This window comes from Equus quagga, chromosome 20 (assembly GCF_021613505.1).
Source record: "Equus quagga isolate Etosha38 chromosome 20, UCLA_HA_Equagga_1.0, whole genome shotgun sequence".
Classification (NCBI taxonomy): Eukaryota; Metazoa; Chordata; class Mammalia; order Perissodactyla; family Equidae; genus Equus; species Equus quagga.
The window spans coordinates 29,649,039-29,670,282 of record NC_060286.1 but is presented as its reverse complement, the minus strand read 5'-3'; positions in this window follow the sequence as shown (position 1 = coordinate 29,670,282).

Genomic DNA, 21,244 nt, shown 5'->3' with positions numbered 1-21,244 from the left:
CACGTCATCTGCAAATAGTGACAGTTTCACTTCTTTTCCAAATTGGATCCCTTTTATTTCTTTTTCTTGCCTGAATGCTCTGGCTAGGACTTCCAATACTATGTTAAATAAGAGTGGTGAAAGGGGACATCCTTGTCTAGTTCCTGTTCTTGGAGCAATAGCTTTGAGTTTTTCTCCATTGAGAATGATATTTGCTGTGGGTTTGTCATATATGGCCTTTTTTATGTTCAAGTATTTTTCTTCTATACCCATTTTATTTAGAGTTTTTATCATAAATAGATGCTGTCTCTTGTCAAATGCTTTCTCTGCATCGATTGAGATGATCATCTGATTTTTATTCTTCATTTTGTTAATGTGGTATATCACGTTGATAGATTTGCTGATGTTGAACAATCCCTGCATCCCTGGAATGAAACCCACTTGATCATGATGTATGATCTTTTTAATGTATTGCTGTATTCGATTTGCTAGTATTTTGTTGAGGATTTTTGCATTGATGTTCGTCAGTGATATTGGTCTGTAATTTTCTTTTTTTGTGTTATGTTTGTAAGACCTAAGCAGCATGAATTCAGATTAAAAAACTACTTGCATAGAGTGATTATAACTTTTGGATGTGTGAATATCCAAATATTTGTACATGGGAAATGATACAGGTCACAATTCATAAAAAGGAGACTTTTATGTTCACATGATGGTGGTAATCGTAGTAATTTTAATAAAAGCTGTCACTAATTGAGTACTTCCTTTGTGTTGGTCACAGTTCTAAGTGCTTAAAATGTATTAATTCTTTTATTCTTCATTATTATCCACATTTTGGTTGCCAGATTTAGCAAATAAAAATAAAGGATGCCCAATTAAATTTGAAATTCAGATAAGCAATGAAAAAAGCTTTATTATAAGTATGTCCCAAATATTGAATGGGACATATGAATGAAAATTATTCATTGTTTATCTGAAAATCAAATTTACCTGGACACCTTCAATTTAATTTGGCAACGCCATCCTCTTTTCACAGGTAAGCAATCTGAAGCACAGGTAAGATACGTATTCCACTTTATGATGTCTAAAAACTGGATTACTCCAGATATATGTATCAAATAAGAGCTCTGGTCAGTTCCTACTAAACTTTGTTTTCCTTCTATTGTCTTTAAGAAAAGTGATTAATCTCAACTTGCATTTTCTGGGAATCTCTTAATATCACTGCTCAATATCAGTTGCTCTGCCTTAAGCTCCTCAAGGAGCACATTTTAAAGACCTCTCTCCACTCTAGATTTGCTTCCTGTGTCAGTTATAGTCAATCCACTTGCAGTCTTCAGGCATCTTTTTCACTTCCTGATTAGTTCATTCAAATGCCCCTTATTTGGGATTTACTTTTAAATCTTTACCAAAACATTTCAACAAAAGACAGCTTGGACTCTAATCTGCTCATATAAATGCTGTTTACCACCCAAACTATGTCTTTCTTTTTTTTTTTCTCCAAGTTAAAGATTTTTATTTGCTCAAAGGTAAAAGATGAGGAGATCTTTAGGGAGCCTTTCTCTCCTCTTTTTTTGAATTATTTTTTTGAGGTCATATTGGCTTGCAACATTGTGTACATTTCAGGTGTACATTACTATATTTCAGTTTCTGTATAGACTGCATTGTATTCACTCTCAGTAGTCTAGTTGCTATCCATCACCATACATATGTACCCTTTTACCCCTCTCACCCTCCCCCCCACCCCCTTCTCCTCTGGCAACCACTAATTTGTTCCCCTTATCTATGTTTTTGTTTGTTTATCTTCCACATATGAGTGAAATCATGCCGTATTTGTCTTTCTCTGTCTGGCTTATTTCACTTAGCATAATACCCTCAAGGTCCATCCATGTTGTTGCAAATGGCATGATTTGGTCTTCTTTTATGGCTGAGTAGTATTCCATCGTGTGTGTGTGTTTGTGTGTATATATATATATACACACACATACACACACCACATCTTCTTTATCCATTCATCCGTTGATGCACCCTTGAGTTGCTTCCATGTCTTGGCTATCGTGAGTAATGCTGTAATGAACACAGGGATGTATATATCTTTTTGAATTATTGATTTCAAGTTCTTTGGATAAATACCCAGTAGTAGAATAGCTGGGTCATATGGAATTTCTATTTTTAATTTTTTTTTTAAAGATTTTATTTTTTCCTTTTTCTCCCCAAAGCCCCCCAGTACATAGTTGTATATTCTTTGTTGTGGGTCCTTCTAGTTGTGGCATGTGGGACGCTGCCTCAGCGTGGTTTGATGAGCAGTGTCATGTCCGCGCCCAGGATTCGAACCAACGAAACACTGGGCCGCCTGCAGCGGAGTGCGCGAACTTAACCGCTCGGCCACGGGGCCAGCCCCTCTATTTTTAATTTTTTGAGAAATATCCATACTGTTTTCCATAGTGGCTGCACCAGCGTGCATTTCCACCAGCAGAGTATAAGGGTTTCCTTTTCTCCACATCCTCTCCAATATTTGCTATTTCTTGTCTTATTAATCATAGCCATTCTGATGGGCATGAAGTGATTTCTCATTGTAGTTTTGATTTGCATTTCCCTAATAATTAGTCTGTTTAACATCTGTTCATGTACCTCCAACCTATTTATTAATGAGGGCAAGTATTGCTCTGGTGGTAAAATCAACTGTAGGATAACATCCTGAAATCAACTTTGTTTATCACCCATTAAAGACTTGAGCTCTCCAAACCAATTTTCAGCTACTCACTTTCCTAGTTTCCCTCATCATGGCAGAAGAACTATGACTGTGTTTCCCATGACACCCTACTTGCAATAAGTCATGGTTTGGTTCACATTTCTTTCAAAGTGATATTTGAGTTGAAACTTCAGGTCTTCCTCAATGTTATTTTTTTCACTTTTTAGAAATTTCCTCTTCAAAACCGTTGCACCTGACATGCTTTATATAAGGGTTTGTGAGTACTCCTGGGAAATAACCAGAAGCCTTCTGGAATCAGACTCATTTCCAACAGGCAAATAATTGGCCTCCCTCTGCAGATATTTTACCAAATTTTTATGGTATATTTTAGGTGAGGGTATTTCCTGCACATATATTATTAACAACCCTGGGGCACGTAACAATCTTCACCAATAATAGTTTATTGCTATGTCAACATACAGTGGGTGTTTAAATGTGCTTGTCACTGCACTAAGTAATTTCTATACGCAATATCATTGAAGGCTCATAATAATCTTCTTGGATTGATTGCAGTTATTCCATGTGAGGAAACTGAGTCTCAGCCAAAATCATTTGGCTTGTAAGTAGGGGAGCAGGAATTCTAACAGAGCCAGGGATCTCAACCACAATATAATACTGTGTTCTTTCCCATTTGTATATGACCTGTGTGTCGGGATATGGGATCTCCTCGCAGGCTCCTGTCCATCACCCTCTTCTCTGGGCTGGGGGGGTGGGTACTTCATGCAGCACACCTGGCATTCAGGGCTAGTTTCCCTCGGGTTAACCCTTTAAGGTGGCGTACTATGCTGATAGAATCTACATGCAACCCAGCAGAGAGAACACGGGTCCCCTGAAGACTGTGCCTTGAATGGAGGGGAAGAAGTCAATCACTCCCAACATTGTTTTCAAAAAACTTCTTGAATTTTCTATTCATCTCTGCTGGAGAAAACCTCTGACTTCCTGCTGGGCCTCTGAGGCCAGAGAACTAACGTTCACCTTAGAGCATCACAACTCATTTAGTTTTCTACTCTATAATAAGCTTTTCTGCTTATTAAAAAGATATTAGCTATTATAGACTGAACACATTTTGCCTAGCACCTTGAATTGTGGATAATATCATTATTATTTTACAGATGAGAAAACTACATACAGAGGGGCTAAGCAATTTGCCCAAGACTGCACATCAGGTAGGGGCAGAATCCAGGACTTCAGACACTCCAGCACTATGCTATGCTGCTAGCCTAGTGTCTAAAGCACTTATTCTCTCATCATAACTTCCTTATTCCTTTTAATATAGCAGTTGCTTACAACATAGGAAACCAAACACATCTTTCTATAACAAGAGTGGAATTCAGTTTACTTTTCATGAACTGTGGCATCTTCGTAAGTGGATCCATTTCCAAAATGTCCAGAAGGACGTCGTTATTATATAGTTTAGGCTCTAACATTATATTTTTGTGCAAAAAGTTCATGAACAGTGAGAAAAGCATCATACTGAAATGGCGTAATTTTTTTATTCCCTTTTTAAATGGTATTAGTTTTACTTTTTTATTGAAATATAATTGACATATAACATTTTGTTAGTTTCAGGTATTCAACACAGTGATACAATGTTTGTATATATCACAAAATGATCACCACGATAAATTTAGTTAAGATGCATCACTATACATAGTTACAAATTTTTTTCTTATGATAAGAACTTTTAAGATCTACTCTCTTATCAAGTTTCAAATATGAAATACAGTATTATTAACTATGGGTACCATGCTGTACATAAGATCCCCAGGACTTATTTATTTTAAAGTGTAAGTCTGTGCCTTTTGACTACCTTCACGCATTTTAACCACTCCCCAACCCCTGCCCCTGGCAACCACCGATCTGTTCTCTGTATCAATGAGGGGTTTTTTTTTGTCAGATTCCACATATTAGCAAAATCATATAGTATTTGTCTTTCCTTGACTGTCTTATTTCACTTAGCATAATGCCCTCAAGTTCTGTCCATGTAGTTCTAAATGACAGGATTTCTTTCTTTTTTATGGCTGAATAGTATTCCATTGTATATATGTACCACATTTTCTTTATCCATTCCTCTATTGGTGGGCACTTAGGTTGCTTCCATGTCTTCTAACGCTGCAATGAACATGAGAGTGCAGATATCTTTTTAATAGTGTTTAGTGTTAGTGTTTTTGTTTTCTTTGGATAAATAACCAGAAGTGGAATTGCTAGATTATATTACCATATGATCTATTTTTTATTTCTTGAGGAACTTCTATATCATTCCCATAGTGGCTGCAACAATTTATATTCCCACCAACAGTGCACAAGGGTTCCCTTTTCTCCACATTCTCACCAACACTTGTTAGTTCTTGTCTTTTTGATAATAGCCATGCTAACAGGTGTGAGGTGATATATCATTATGGTTTTGATTGGCATTTCTCTGATGGTTAGTGATGTTGAACCTCTTTTCATGTACCTGTTGGCCATCTGTATGTTTTTTCTGGAAAAATGTCTATTCAGATCCTCTGCCCATTTTTTAATCAGATTGTTTGTTCTTTTGCTACTGAGCTGTATGAGGAGAATATTTTATGAATTTTCAGGAGATGGTAATCCTTCAATATTTACAATGGCAAGAGGGCTTTTAGCAGTATCTTAAGAATTTAGACATATTGAATCCAAAATCATATAAATTACTCTTTCTTTGAAGTTCTCTTAAAATAAAGTTTTCTTTATAACGTTCATATTATAGAAAGTCATTTTCTATAGCTGTAGCCAAGTTGTCCCAAAGTGCTTTATGAATCCTGATGAGTATATTGTAACATTAGTAACACTAGCAAATTTCCTGAAAGCTTTTCATCCACTTGTACGCGTTTACAAGATAAGCAATAAAGTGTTTTATTTGTAAAGAAAGCCCTCTTTTGAAAGCCAGATTGGAAACACATTTAAGTGCACAAAATCTTCACTTCCTTCCTTCTTTCAACATTCATTGAAATCTGCTTGAATAATGAGTATTGTGTTCAATGTATGTCATTTTGTAAGACCAGCCAATGGAAATTAGCATTTTAAATTCAGTGCTTGGATATAGATAGCAGACAGAAGTGTGCCTGGTGCTTTCTACCTTATTTAGTTGAATTCTAATTATTTAGATAATATGCTTGAAATGGACAGACAATCTGTATTTAAGAATTTGAGTTTAAACCTTTGACTATCTAATTGTGCATAATTCCCCCCTCCAAATTATAAAGAAAGAAAATATCTATCTATGGTTTATGATAATTGCATTTGGAAGGGAGTTAAAAACACTTGTAATTTAAATAAAATCAATAAAAAGAGCTGACAAAATCTACTGGAGCTCATCTCTTGAAAACCCTCTAAAGTTGTATTCAGAGTGTCTTTCTCTTTCCCAGAATGTAAATAGAATTATTATTTATTACAAAAAACAATTTAAATTATGTTATGTAAAATAGCTACCAGTCCAACCAATGTGGATATGATCACCCAAATCAAAAACCCCCAAGCCACTGACACTAGAGTCCATTTGGAAGGAGAAACAGGGTAAGAGATTGAAATTATTCCTAGAATTAAGGGAAAAATCCTGAGAGTGATGTAGCTGTGTGTGAATTGCCTACTTTAGAAAATATTGCTCCGGATGCCCACATATTCACTATTTGAAGATCAATAATGAGCATTAAATGATTTAATAAGGGACTGTTAATGCTTCTCGAATATGTGAGAGTGTAGAAATAGAGTAAGGTCCTCCAAAAACCTACTCCTCTATAAAAACAGTGAGAATACTGATTGTCAAAATAGGCCAAATCAACTTTTCAGAACTCTGGATTAGCCAAAGCCTGCAAAAATCCAAGAAGCATTTATTCAAAAAACATGACTGAATCTCAATAAGAACAGTGAGCTTTGTGGCATTTTAAATTATTTGCCTTCCTTTTTCTCCAACTCAGAAGTAGTCTTGAAAACAAAAGGTTTATAACGGTAACCTTGTAGACTGGCAAGCTGACGGGCACTGGATGGGCAGATCAGGAACTGCCATTATCTGTCATGTCTAGCAGTTCCATGGTAACACCCACTTGCAGGGCTCATCTTTATGCAGACTCAGAACTCATTTACTATAAATAGCTTTTAACCCTGAGTCTATGTTTGTAGAAAACAATCAGCAGCAATTAATTAAAATTGGAGCTGCCTGAGGCAATGATTAGTTGGAGCAATGAAGAAACTGATAAAACCATGAAAGGAAGACCTAGGGAAAGAGATGACTATAGGGGTCTTTGAAAAGCTCCAACATACTCCTGGAAATCTAGAATGCTTCACATACATGCAAAGATGTGTGCATGCCCAGCAAAGATCTGCGAAGTCCCTAATCTCTCACCACCAGCTAACCTGAAGGCTTTGCCCACACTGGAATAAAAAGCAAAGGCAAGGTTGCAAACTGCCTCTCTGAGCTTTGAAGGCACGCCCAAACTTGCACACAGAGGCCCTCAGAAGTCTGGGAAATGTATAGGTTCAAATTATTTAAGGAAACCTCAGACCAATAACTAGCTGACCAACAGCTAACTGAGCAGGGACTTCACTGATCACATGTGACAAAGAATACAGACTTCATAGAATTAGTTCAGGAAAGTCATTAAACAAACAAACACAGCTACTACCACCACCAACAAACAGAAACATCCTGGGGATGATCACATTTACATATTTGCCACATTACAGTATTTCAAATATCCATTTTTTAACAACAAAAAATGAGACAAAAAAAAAAAACACAAGAAAATATGACCCATACATAGGGAAAAAAGCAGTCAATAGAAACTGTCCCTGAAGAAGTCCACATTCGACTTAACTAGACAGATTTTAAATCGACTATTTTAAATATGTTCTAAGAACTAAAGGAAGCAATGTCTAAGGATGAAAAGAAAGCATGAGAATGATGAGTTCAAAATACAGAATATCAGTAAAGAGATAGCTATTATTAAAAAAAGCACCAAAGAGGAATTCTGGAGTTGAAAATTACAGTAAAGAAAATAAAACTTTCCAAATTTGATTTAAAACATTTGTGTATCCAAAAAGCTTAACAAAAGTTGGACCCTTATTTTACACCATATACAAAAATTATTTCAGTATGTATTAAAGACCTAAACAGAAGACCTAAAATCATCACACTTATAGAAGTTTGAACTTGGCAATGATTTCTTGCATATGACACCAAAAACATGAGCAACAAAAGTATATACAGACAAAAGGGGCTACATCAAATTTAAATTCTTTCCTCCTCAAAGGACACAATCAACAGAGGGAAGAGGCAAACAATATATTGGGAGAAAATATTTGCAAATTCATATATCTGACAAGGGGATAATATAGAGAGAGAGAATTCCTAAAACTCAAAAAATAAAAAAATCAAATAACCCAATTAAAAAATGGGCAAAGGAATTGGATAGGCCTTTCTCCAAAGTTGATATTCCAAAAGGTCGATTAGTATATTAAAATTACAGTTGCCCAGAGGCTGCCAGAGTGATTGTGATTCTGCTTTCAGGTAAAGACAGCCTTTAAGAACACTGCTGAGTGATTCATAAACATAACAACAAACGGCGCTAACTCATCTCATTTTCTTAGTGTCTGAAGATGTTCACCAGTTTTCTATGTAAAGAAGCATGCTAAAATTGCTATTTTTTTAATGCTAAAATGCTTTTGTTCAGTCCCATATATTCAAAAAAACCAGCATTGTGTTCTCTGATGGTTACCTACAATGACCTTGTATGAAAAATAAAGACATTGCCAAAAAAAAAGTCTCAATAAATTTAAAAGAATTTAAATCATACAAAGTATGTTCTCAGATCATAGTGGAATTGAATTAGAAATAAGTAATAGAAGAAAATTTAAGAAATTCACAAATATTTGGAAATTAAACAACATACTTCTGAACAAGTAAAGGGCCAAAAATGAAGCCACAAGGGAAATTAGAAAAAAACCTTGAGATGAATGAAAATGAAGAAATAAGATATCAAAATTTATGTAATGCAGCTAAAGCACTTAGAAATTTATAGCTGTAATGCCTATACTTAAAAAAAATATCTTGCGTCTGGCCTGGTGGCCCAGTGGTTAAGTTTGCACATTCTGCTTCAGCTGCCTGGGGTTCACCGGTTAGGGTCCTACGTGCAGACCTATGCACCGCTTGGTAAGCCATGCTGTGGTAGGCATCCCACATATGAAGTAGAGGAAGATGGACATGGATGTTAGCTCAGGGCCAGTCTTCCTCAGCAAAAAGAGGAGGATTGGCAGCAGATGTTAGCTAAGGGCTAATCTTCCTCAAATAAATACATAAATAATTTTAAAAAATATCTCAGTCAATAACTTAACCTTCCACCTTAAGAAACTAGAAAACAATGAGCAAATTAAACTCAAAGCAAGAAAAATGAAGGAGATAATAAAGATTAGAGCAGCAATTAATGAAATAGAGAATAGAAAACAAATGGAAAAAATCAATAGAACAAAAATTGGTTCTTTGATAAAGAAGAAACAAAATTGACAAAGTTTTAGAGAGACTGACCAAGAGAAAAAAATAGAAGACTGAAATGACTAGAATCAGGAGTGAACTGATATTTGGCAAAAGTGCCAGAATAATTCAAAGGGAAAAGAGTAGGCTATTGAGCAAATAGTGCTGGGCAGCTGGATTCATATGCAAAAGAATGAATTTAAAATCCAATCTCACACTTTATACAAAAGTTAATTCAAAATGGTTCAAAGACCTAGATGTGAAAGCTAAAACTATAAAACTCTTAAAAGAAAGCATAGGTGTAAATCTTCATAACTTTGGATTAAGCAGTGATTTCTTAGGGCTGACACCAAAGCACAAGCAAAAAAGAAACTGGGATTCATCAAAATTAAACACTCTTCCGCTTCAAAGGAGACCATTAGATAGTGAAAAGACAACCCACAGAGTGAAAGAAGGTATTTGCAAACCATGTATCCGTTAAAGCACTTGCACTCAATATATAAAGAATATAATCAACTTGGTAATAAACAGAAAAATAACACAACTAAAAAAATGACAAAAGGATTTGAATAAACATGTCTCCAAAGAAGATATAGAAGTGGTCAATAAACACATAAAAAGATGCTCAACATCATTAGTCCCTAGGAAATTCAAATCAAAACCACAATTAGATACCACTTTACATCCACTTTTATGGCTAATCAAAAAGTGTTGGAGAGGACGCAGAGAAATTGCATCTCTTGTACACTGCTCATGGGAATGTAAAGTGTACAACTGCTTTGGAAAATAGTTTGGCAATTCCTCAAAAAGTTGCAGATAAAGTTGCCATATGACTCATACTCTACTTCTAGGTATATGCCCACAGAGTATATGTTCACCCAGAACTTGTACAGAGATGCTTACAGAATCATTATTCGTAAGAGCTGAAATGGAGAAACAACCCAAATGTCCATCACTGATGAATGGACAAACAAAATGCAAGTTAGCCATACAATGGAATATTATTCAGACACAAGAAGGAATGAAGTACTGATATATCATGTAAAGGGGGGGTGAATATTAAAAATACTATGCTAAATGAGCTAAACTAGACACAAAAGCCCAAATATTGTATGATTCCGATTTTGATTCTAGAAATTTTGAAATGTCCAGAAAAGGCAAATTAATAGAGCCAGAAAGTATATTAGTACTTGTCAGAGGCTGGTTGGAGGTGGGAGGAGGGCGATTGAAAGTAACTGCTGCTGGGTATGGAGTTTCTTTTCAGGGTGATGGAAACGTTCTGGAATTAGATAGTGGTGATGGTTACACAACTTTGTGAATATATTAAAACCACTGCTAAGTCACAAATAAAAGCAATGTACTTCATGTATTCAATAGAAAAATGAGGTATAAGTACTCTTATTTAATGATTAAGAAAAAAAATCAGTAACAAGACTGATGACTCACCAAAAAATACTTTCCTGATAAAATCATGACATAGCATTGTCCTGAAAATACTAAGATCAGGTGCTCAAGAAGTAATGTCTTCTTATACAAGCATACACTTGTTAAATTCTCTAGGCTTCAAATTCCAAGATGCACATCAGAGCTGGCGTTCATTCTTAAGAAAGAATCTTGTATAAGCACTATTCATAGAAATAATCATAAAAAAATTACAACCTCAAATCCATGTCCACGTCTGTGCAATTCAGGGCACAAAGCACACAGGACAGCAGCATCACCTTATACACTATAGGTAAAAAAACAGGTAAAATCTTAAGAAGCTACATAACGTAAAACATCATTAAAATTGTTATTTTCAACTGGGTCGGAAGAAAGCAAATATATTCTAAGCTCGAGTGTTTTTAAAAGATTCCAGTTAGTTTGCATCACTATCTGAGACATTGGAAAGCAAAAAGAAGTGACTTGTTCTCCTTCTCGAAATAACTATTCACAAACAGTACTGTAAACTATAATTTATGACCTGTCTTTGGAAAAAGTAAATAAAACATTCTCTCAGATTATTTTACTTGAGTTGGTGGCTTTATCTTTCTTTATCCCATCAGTTATTCCCTTACTATCTTTCTCCTTCTTGACTGTTTGGATTGGAGCCCAGGCTATTGAAGTGGGCATTAAATTTTTGACCTAATCAATAAGGCTGCTCTATTTCTTTTGGAAGCAGCTTCCTGATATTCCGTTGGGAAACATTTTCCCAGTGCATCTGCTCTTCAATGCGTTGCCAATCAGAGAGTCAACCTCCCATAATCTAGGGTGGGTGAGTGAGTGAAATTCAACCATCAAACTCTCCAGGAACCATCAGTCTGTACCTGGGAGGCACAAGAGTTGATAAATGATGCTCATTCACCTCTTCTGCATGTCCTCAAAGGGACTGGCCATCTATTTATTCCTATTACACAGGTCCTGGAATGGGTCTCAGTTTTGTTGAAGTCCTAGTTCTTCTGTCTATCCTTTGATTCATTGAGCATCTTCTTCTCCTTTCAGTAAATTTCTTCTTTATGCTGAATTTACCCATAGTGGGTTTCTGTTGCTTGAATCATATCATTCCCCTTCAGTTTAGGATTGGAGACACTGCTCTCATCATCCAGGCTTATCTATCAACACAATGAGAGATTGAGAAATTATTCTACTATCCAGGAAAGAAATCTGAACTGAATATTGCTATTTCAGAATTACCTTCTACTGTTCCTCCTCCTCAGTACATCTAGTTAAAAGAGAGGCCAGAAGAGAAACCAGACATTCTTTTAAATTTCTTTATTCCTTGTGGTATGTTTTATCCTTTCATTAGTTCGGAAAATAAGACCAATTACTTATGTGGAATAAAGTGGTGTGTAAATATATATACATATAGGGGTGCGTGTGTGTGCATGTGTGTGCATATGTATTCACTAGTTTAATGACATTATAAAAATTAATCATTAATTCAGAAAATATGCTCTCTTTAATTGATTTATTCATTCAAGATCCATGAAACAATTTTGTGCAGTGTCATCTTTTGGTCCCATTCCTGCAATTCTGGGTAATTTCCTGGAAAGTTTTAGCAATCTGATTTATCTGTTAAACTCTCCCAGTGCTACTTTGTTAGTTCAAAGTGTTAATTATTCAATGCAAAGTTTTGATATTATTGCAAATGGGACATCTATAAGAGGATTTCCTAACTAATAATGGAGAAATCTAGTTGATTTATTCTATTTTATTTTGAACAATTAAAAATTTGCCATTAAAATGGTTTTTGGTGAAAGACATTGACACAGAGGGAACATTAAAATAAAGACAAATAAATGAATAATATTGTGAAAAGATGACTACTCCAACCTAGGCAAAGATGTTTGTTGCAGTGGGGCACAGAAATAAATTATGGCTTTAATTAGGTGAGAAAAAATTGGAATATGCCATATTATCTAATTCATATTACCTTAAGTAGGGAAGAATATGCCCAAAATGAAAGAATTTCTCCCTGCCTGTGAATTCTTTAAAGACCTTTTCATATTAATTCTTCATAAGAGGCGATGCGTCACATAGTTGACGTCTTCAATCTTTCTATCATTTAGGAGTCTTTCAGGTGCAAGTGGCAAAAGAAGCTAATGAACAAAAAAACCAAAATTCACAGCCTCCCTTGTTACCGAAACCAAAGTGGGTTCGCCTCCTGGTGCGTTAAATCAGACTCTGCACCAGAAGTAGATGTCTCGCAAAGTAAAGTATATTTGTGGCAAATAGGAGACCACGAGGAATCATTTCCAAAGTCATGGCGTCCTCGAACAAAGGGAGGCAGGGACATTTACTTCGGATGAGGAATGAATATTCAAAAGGGAGAGGCAGGTATTCACTTGGCAGGCTCAGCTGGAAAACATACTTCCACATCCACTGCAGGTTACGGTAATAAGGCCTAAGCTCCTCCTGGAGAGATCTGAGCATTAAAAATAAGGCAAAGGTCACAGGCGTAGCTCTTGTGGTGAGACCTGGTCCAGTTCAGGGTGGTTGGTGTTTGCGTTCCCTTAACATAACAAAAGGAAAAAGACAGTTTGCAACAACAATGCTTCCAAACCCACCCTTGAATCCCTCAGGGCAACCAGTTGGTGACACTCTGACTTGCAAGTCAAAAGGCACGTTGACCTGACTCTGGGCTTGAACTAGGTAAGCAAGAAGCTTTTCTTGATTTTATTTCCTCTGGGTTGTTTTCATTTCCTTGTGGTCACAAGATAGCTTCTAGGAGTTCCCAGGCTGCAATCTAGGGTCAAAAGAGTCTTTCCAGCCAAAATCTCCATTAGTTTCAGTTTCACTAAGCCTGATTAGACGAAGACCTCTCTGCCAACCACTGCAGCCAGGAGCATGAGATCCCTCTACTGTTGGGATGGTGTTGGCTCCACGGGAAGAATACAGGTGAAACTGAGAAAGACTCCCAGTGAGAAATTAGAAAATTAGGATGAAGCTAACTCATTCCTGTGTCTCTTTCTCTGTACATTTTTGGGAAAGTTTTCTATATTCCCAAATATTTTATTTTGTTACATATATTTTTGTTGTTATTTTTGTAGTGAAAATGATGTTGAATCTCATATCCAGAGCAATGTGGCACAGCACAGAGAATGCACATATGTGAAGACAGAGGCACAGAGTACCTGGTGAAGGCGTGAGACTATAATCCTTTGAGGATTTGTACCAATTCGGGGAGAGGGTTTTGAATTTCTGCTGGGCTTGGAATGTTCTGGTTGTTGAGAGACAAGGGTTTCCCCAGCTGAAATGTGGGTGTTACTTACATTTTCGGCAATAGTAAGATCAGTGATGGCATAAGGAATGAGTCTTTGTAAACTAGAAAAACATTTTGTAAACAAGTGAAACCAGTTTGAGGAACGAAGCACATATAACATATGTCTTTTTCTTCAGCTGATATTCAAAGTCATAAAAGAATTAAATCTGGACAAAACATAATAAGAAATTATAAAACACACCTATCAATACTTGAATCTTACTATATCACAATAGCTAGAAAATAAAAGTGGATTTAGTCAAATTGAATCTCAATCAAGTATGATTACTTATGGAGGTAATACAGGATCATTACTAAAAGCTGGTTTTGTCGATAGGAGGCAGGCATCCTAGAAGCTCTGACCTCAATATATATGTAAAATGTGCAAGTTAAATCTTAAAGGTAGCCATCAGATCTGACAAAACTCAAGGCTATCTTAGAAAGAACGTGACCACATTGAATAAAATGTTGTTCTTAGGTTTTCTACATTTATACAACATAAAACATGGTTTACTTTTAATATATCATATTCATATTTTCCACTGAAAGATTTCTTAGACCTATTTCTATTGGACGATGTTCTTTTTAATTTTTTAAATCAGTAGATGCTTTGTGATATCCTGAAGAGACACAAACACCACCTCTGTAGGCTGTTGATATTTTCACTTTAAATTGCGAGCTCACAGAATGCAGGTTCCACATTTGTACCTCTGACCCTTAACCAGTGCCCTGAACATCACAGCAATGTAATAAATGACTTTGAGCTGAACAGATAGAACAGTGAGCAGCCAGTCATGCATTACAGGTATTTCACACTTAATAATTGAATCACCCGATTTCTCATGTATTTTGGTACCTGATACTTCCTACATGTCTATGAAAAAATCAATAAATGATTTGTGATACCTTTAATGGATACTAAACTAATAAAAGAGTTTTGTTTTATCAGACAAACCAGGGCCTGGCACAAAATACTCTCTTAAATAAATGTTTATCGAATGAATTCATTTCAAAGTCACCTTGAATCTGAAACAGTCATTGGTTTGTCAAATTCCTGGATGCAAACAAATCAAGCATAAAATAGAGATAGAAGATTTAGTATTTTAAAGTGCATGGAATGTCAAAGCAAACACAAACTAAGTCACCTTGCCAGGATATAAATTGGAGGACTGAATGAACCTGAATTAGAATTTGATTTAATTTAATGTAATCCTTCTTTACTCAGATGTGAGAGATGCATTCAATTGCTGTAGGATCAGCAAAAATAGACTCCATTGTAAGAAAATCTTTTATCCTATACAAACCTCAAGCCTATCAACCCGGTGAATTTCATGGAAGAATAAATTATTAAATAATTTACCTGTACATACTGAGGGGCTTTTACATACTGAGCTTCCATCGTATCTGAAAGATTTTCATTCTACAAAAATGGATTTGAGTCTCAGTTCTTTTCAATTTGTTTTTTTAGATAAAAGTAAGTTTCATCCAGACTAGTGGTCCCCAAGCATGATGGGTCATCAAAAGCATTGGGAAAGTCTTTAAAAAGAAATACAGATTTCATATCTTTTCCTCAGAGATCTTTATCTAATAGGTCTGGGTGGGCCCCAGGGGTTTGACTACTGATGTGGGTTCAGTTATGAGCCAAGAGTACTTGGAGGAGATTAGAGTCAAAGACGGGATTTATACCTGGATTAATTGCAGACTAACTGTTGTTATTTTCCTTTGGAAAAGCTCAGCTTCTGAGCTGTTTTGTTTAAAGTGTGTTAACTCTCTGATCAGGTAAAGGTTCATATTTCTTCATCTCAATCTCTAATAAGGTGTTTTATAGGCATACAGAAAATGTTGATTCTGCAGTAGAGTCCACATCCTAGTAAAGTCTCTCCACTTAACATACTCAGGGAATTCAGAGCATTGTTAGTGGGGAGAAAAAAGCAAAAAAGAACTTTATTTAGAATTATTTATCACGATGTTCATTTCAGAGTAAATTAAAGCTTACATGTTATTTCTTGCTGCACAAACAACAAATTTTGTTTTTCTATACTGAAATCCATGAATTATTAGCAAGCTGGGAACTGGATCATTGTTAAGATATCACAGATGATCCAAATAATCTTGTTTCAAATGCCAAACACCATTATAAGCAGATGTACTAGAGCTATTTTCTAGCGTTTGGCTCATTTGTGTAATGGCAAAGGGGGCCTCCCCTGAGGATCACTGTAATCCAGTTTCATCTCAGTGAATTTCCATTCAACCACATCACATCAAACTCTCAACAGGGGGGAAAGTATCTAACAATTATTCAAGTTAAGATACCAATGCCTAGAGCAATATAGAAATACCTGCATACAGGCAAAAATCTCATCCTTTATCTTGCATATTAATATCAACCTGTGATTAAAATGAAAGACGTATTCTCAAATGTCCAATACATCAAATTTTTCATCACTACTTTGCCCAAAGCATCAGTAGATTACTTGATTCTGTAGGGGAGGAAGACTTTTCCTCTACCCAATGTGGGTTCGTCTGGCGGAGAACGAATTAAATTCACATGAGACAGAATAGCAAGAGAAAATGAAACAAAGCTTTATGAGGACCATGGCCTGGGGCCTTTCTTCCCGAAGGAAGAAAGGGCACCGAAGAAGTGGGGTGCACAGAGTGGTTACATACCCCCAAACAGGGTGTTTCACATATGATTGAAATGTCCCTCCCACAATAGTCACAAGATTGCCCTGTCGGCAAAGCACTTGATGGACACAGCAGGAGGCAAGTCTATTGTCTTGAGCTGGGTGGTCACAGGTGAATGCAGCAATCAGTTCCTAGCCTAAGGAAGGATGCTTAATCCTTAAAGAAATGCCAGTGTTGGGAGGGGGAGTCCATCATGGGAGATTACCACACAAGTACAGTAAACAAAATGCAGATTTAAGTCCTTGCCTTTGGCATTAAGAATTTCTAGAGGGAAGGTAATCTTCTTTCTTGTTCCTGGTACAGAGAGGGAGTCACCTTTACAGATAGAGATTTCCTTTACAATGTAAATGTCTCCTAACAAAGGGCAAGCAAGTTCCACTCCTCAGAGCCTCCTTCCCTGTCCCAGTTTATCAAAAGCAATCAGCCTCAAATAATCCTCATGCCAAAGAGACACATCTTGGGGTGGCCAATTCCAGTCCCCACAATTCCTTTATTACCTTCCTTTGCACATGTGAATCCTAAATCTCAGATCTCATTTGGGAAAAAAAAATCTATCTCTGAGTTCAGTTGAATTACATCAAGCCCTGATGGTGGAAAAAGACAGTTAACCAATTCTTGGTCTCATATCTTCATAGGAAATAATAAGATATTTGGACAAGATCATACTTAAAGCCATTCCAGTTCTAAAGATTTTTAACTCCACGATTTTTCAGATTGATAGAAATCTTCAGAATGATAGAAGATTTTCACCAGGAATATTTAAATAAAAATAATATTCTTATAATTCAGATAACAAAATATAAATTGCTGTTTCATCCTTGGCATTATGACTTTCCTTGCCTTGCTTTTCTTTCTTTTATGTCTTATTCTCTCCTTTTAACTTTCCCTTTGTTTTTATTCAGATCTTTTACCATCTGTAAAGAAATATGACCTATCCATAATGTTTGCAGTGGGTTATAACTAGCTATGCATTTCAAGAGCATGTTGTTACTACTACTTAAAATTGCTTTCCATATGCATTTCATTATTTCAGTATTTCAAATACTAATAAAATGTTAGCAGAAATAAATAAATGAAATCGCTTCATTTCGCTTTCATTTGTATACATGATTTTACACCAACGGGACTCAAGATAATTTGTTGATACCAGCATAAAATAGACTCTCTCATGAACTTTATTATTTTCCTTACACTTACTCTCTTTTTAAAATTTCTTTTCCCACACTTGCTATGATCTCAGGATAAGAAGCGGCCAAGGACCTACAATATTCTGAATTATGTCTTGTAGAGGGTCTGAAATTTTAGAAGCACTAAATACAAGGTTTTTAATAAGTGAAAGAGGAAGATTCTAATGATGATAATTAGAATCTTAAGTTTTCAAAAGTGCAGATAAAGCACAGGCTTTAGTAGGAAATGTAATTTCAAAGAATTAGCATTCGTCTTAGAAATACCTACAGTTAAGGAAGAGGTTCTTTTCATTTTATAGAAGTGGTTTGAAAGATGTTGTACCATTTAGTGCTGTTCAATACTATCATCATATTTTATAACAAAAATAAGACCAAAAATGGAATGATATTTCTGTTTTATCTGGGTCATTAAATGACAGAAATTATGTTTAGAAAAGTTTCAGAAATAAAATATCGTAACATGGTTCAAATGAATTCTTTTCAGGTTGATGTCTCATGTTAATATTCTCTTCCTCTCAAACACTTTTTATGTCTCTTTGCATTTTTATTATGAATTTAAATTATAATTCTCAGAAGAAAATAGGCTTACATGTTATGGGGAACTTTTCTTAGGAACCAACCTAGACCGTGCAAAACAGTATATTAGAAAAAAAATGTTTTCAATCCCTCTAAAAGAGAGTCGTAATATTTTAATTGGTCTACAAACTCAGATCAGCTTCATAGCTCACCTCAGAGCTAAATATTTTAAGTTTTCATTCCAATGGTGGTATATAAAATCTAGGCTTTGAAATGAAGAAAAATTATTTCCCTTCCAAATGTTCGCATATCCTATCCATTGACTTCCCTTCTCATCCATTAACTCTTGCAATGTGAGTGTAGTCTTCCAGAAGAAGAATATCCACAAATATCTACACTGTTGGTGATATTAACCTGTTTCTTTAATTTGTTATACAGACAACCCCTTTTTGAGTACTCTATTCGGGGACTGTGTAATCTTTTACACACTGTTTCTTGCCCAGTAAGTAGGTCATTCGAAGTTTGGAAGAACCTAGTTGGTGTTTTTCCAGTCATCTCAGGGTGGCAGCTATTTAAACTTGGAAGTGGATTTCACCTCACAAAGCTCCAGACCACTGGGTACATCTACGTGATCCAATAACGCGGGGGGTTTCACACTGCGCTGCTTGATTTTGGTCTTATAAAAATGTCTCTGAGTGATAGCAATCTGCCAAAGCTGTGACTGAATGATACTGTTCTGGAACTCTGCACAGAGGTGTCAGCCAGTGTAAAATGGCACATTTAGCAACTCTTTGAGCCAAGCACTGAAATCATATTTTAGGTCTTAAAGTGACTGCCATTTTGTTATTCGATTCCATGAAATAGTCTTTCCTCTATTCAGAGAGAACCAATATACTTTAGAAAGAAGCTGGAAATTACTTCTCTTTTTCCCCTGTGATCACTATTACAACGCAGACAATACTGGTTTAAAGCCATGAAGCCAATTCTAAATTGTGGTCTTTTTAATTTTTTATTCTCTGTTCCAACTCATGAATTAATCTTCTCGGTACCACAGGTAGATGAGAAGGAACCTCATTAAATTCTCCTGCATCTCCCACGTCATCTAAATGTCAGGTGGCTGTCCAGATGCTGAAACTGTACCTGCAGCTGATGGCATGAACGTGGCTGACCGTCTCCTCAATAACATGATTTCAATTGTAGAGACAGCCAGAAACCAGAAAGAGAGCAGCACACTAGTTGAGGGGCAAAGAGGAATTGTCTGGCAGGTTGGTGGGAGGGTGCACCTTCTGACAGGCATTATCAGGATTGCTAATGTTTCATAAAGAATAAAGAATTGGGCTGAATATAAGTGAGGAAAGGAAACTAACAATTTTCATTTAGTTGAGTCTTTAAGTTCCACTTTTGGGGAACACTTGGTCAACACTCTTGACATTTTAGACTGGATAGTTAACTGTTATGGGGAACTGTCCTGTGCATTTAGGATGTTTAGCAGCATCCCTGGCCTCTACCCATTAGATATCAGTATCATTCCCCTGTCAGTTGTGATAAACAAAAATGTCTCCAGACATTGCCAAGGAGTGTGTTGGGGGAATTGGACCCACTTATGAAGAACTCCTCTAGAAAAAAATAGTATTGTTTGTTTCAATTGCTATATTTTCTGCTTTAAAGTTACTTTCACACAGTTTTAAGAGATTAAAAGTACAAAGAGAAATGACTAGAAATTAAGAGATCATCGACACCAATTCAACAAAAGGAGCAAGCCATTTGGATATTCCTCCTTCAGCATTCTTAATGTTTAAAGTCATAATATAATATATGCATATGCAACAAAATAATTGAATGTACATGGAAAGCTATCTTAGAACATTCACATACAAGTCATTGAGTAAATGTGTAAGAATCTTTAGGACCTATCATTAGTCAGAGAGCAATAGTCCCTAAAATTGTAGGAGCAGTATTCTCTCATTAGCTATGAGAAACTCTTAACCACGCAGTCTGCTTTTTGAATAACCATTCAACATTTGAAATCATTAGCTTCCTCATAAAATTGTTAGGAATGCAGAATTATTTTTAAAAAAGTCATTAGTTACAGGGCATTGCATCATAGAAGCGTGGGTCTATTACTCCATCCTTTTCTGCAGAAAAACGTGTCAGATATACAAGATCATTTATGTTGATAAATATCTTTTTAACTAGGCCTATTGTCTCATGGCCAGGCTGATATTAGCTCTTCTATTTCAACAGTGATTTTTATGGCGAGGCCATTTTTCAGATATGAAAAATCCTGAAATGAAAGAGAACAAACATCACTTTCCATCCAGCTGAAAACAACATTTTAAAAAGCAGTTTTTTTCATGTCCTCTGTGGCTCAGAGACTAACTAGAGGCAGCTGCTCTCTTCTGCTTACCAGCATTTTGTCACTGCCTGGGTTGTATTCACTGAAGATTTTGGCTTCCTTCCCTCCCTTCTCTGATTTTTTTTTAAGCTTAAAACGAGTGTCAGAGCCACCAAGAGGGAACTTTGAGAGTATTTCCTAATGATTTTAACCTAAGATACCTTGTTATGGACAGTAAATGTCACACCTATTTTTGGCCTCAGAAATGAACTATAAAATATAATCTTTTCCCTTTTTCCCATTTTTCCAAATTCCTAAGGTTTTGGAATGATTTGAAGTAAATGTTGAAAAGTTGGATCATGTATTAATTCTCTTTTTTCATGACCTCTGGATATACAAAAGGAGAGTTTGTTAATTTTTATTTTTTTTATTTTTTTATTTTTTTTTAAGGATTGGCACCTGGGCTAACAACTGTTGTCAATATTCTTTTTTTTTTTTCTGCTTTATCTCCCCAACCCCCGCCCCCCCCCCCCAATCCCCCTTACACAGTTGTATATCTTAGTTGCGG